We start from the raw sequence: 1,284 nt of genomic DNA, 5'->3' as shown, positions 1-1,284 counted from the left end.
ATCTGAACCTATTATGTTGTTGCCAATATATGTGTGTTTTAGATCCTATCTTGCAAGTTGTAGTCACCTACTATGTGTTATGACCCGGCAACCCCGGAGTGACAATAGCCGGAACCACTCCCGGAGATGACCATAGTATGAGGAGTTCATGTATTCACCAAGTGTTAATGCGTTGGTCCGGTTCTTTATTAAAAGGAGAACCTTAATATCACGTAGTTTCCATTAGGACCCCGCTGCCACGGGAGGGATGGACAATAGGTGTCATGCAAGTTATTTTCCCTAAGCACGTATGACTACATACGGAATACATGCCTACATTAGATTGACGAATGGGAGTTAGTTACTTATCTCTCCGTGTTATAGTTGTTACATGATGAATCACATCCGGCATACTCATCCATCACCAATCCATTGCCTACGAGTCTTTTACTACTCGTCCTTGCTACGTTACTTTGTCGCTACTACTGTTGCTACTATTGTTACTCTGCTGCTACTGTCACTACTGTTGTTCCTTGCTACTGCTGTCACTACTGATGTTACTTGCTACTTTGTTGTTACCTGCTGCAAGACTTTTCCGACATTGTTGCCAGGGAAGAATAGTTCCCTGTCCACGTGGTATTTACTGGCGCCATTGATACAACAGTTAGGAATAGTTTGCCGTCAAGAGATCTGTTTCTGGCACCGTTGCTATCATACTACTTTGCTACTGATACTTTGCTGGAAGACACTAATCTTTCAGGTGTGGTTGAATCTGACAAACTCAGCTGCTAAGACTTGAGAATATTCTTTCGCTTCCCCTTGAGTTGAATCAATAAATTTGGGTTGAATACTCTACCCTCAAAAATTGTTGCGATCCCCTACACTTGTGTGTTATCAAGACTATTTTCTCGCGCCGTTGTCGGGGAGGCACAACTATATTCACTGAGTCACTTGGGATTTACGTCTGTTGATCACTATGAGGAATCCAATAGATCCAAGAACTAAAGTCTTGCCTTCCACTACCAGGACAGGTAAGGAACTACCATCTAGCTCTGCACTTGATTCACCTTCAGTTATGAGTAAGTTTGCGACTTCACCTCGTGCTAGAAATCTTGATATGTCGCCTATGCCTGATGATGCTATGCTTGATACTATGCCTGATGATGCTATGCTTGATACTATGCCTGATGATGCTATGCTTGATATTATGCCTGATGATACTATGCTTGATACTGCTTTGCCACTAGGTGCATTCCTTGACGCACAAATTGCCAGAGTTGCTGCTAGATGTGATGATACTTCTGA

The sequence above is a fragment of the Hordeum vulgare genome, chromosome 5H (assembly GCF_904849725.1).
Source record: "Hordeum vulgare subsp. vulgare chromosome 5H, MorexV3_pseudomolecules_assembly, whole genome shotgun sequence".
In the NCBI taxonomy this organism is placed as follows: domain Eukaryota; kingdom Viridiplantae; phylum Streptophyta; class Magnoliopsida; order Poales; family Poaceae; genus Hordeum; species Hordeum vulgare.
This window is presented reverse-complemented; position numbering follows the sequence as displayed.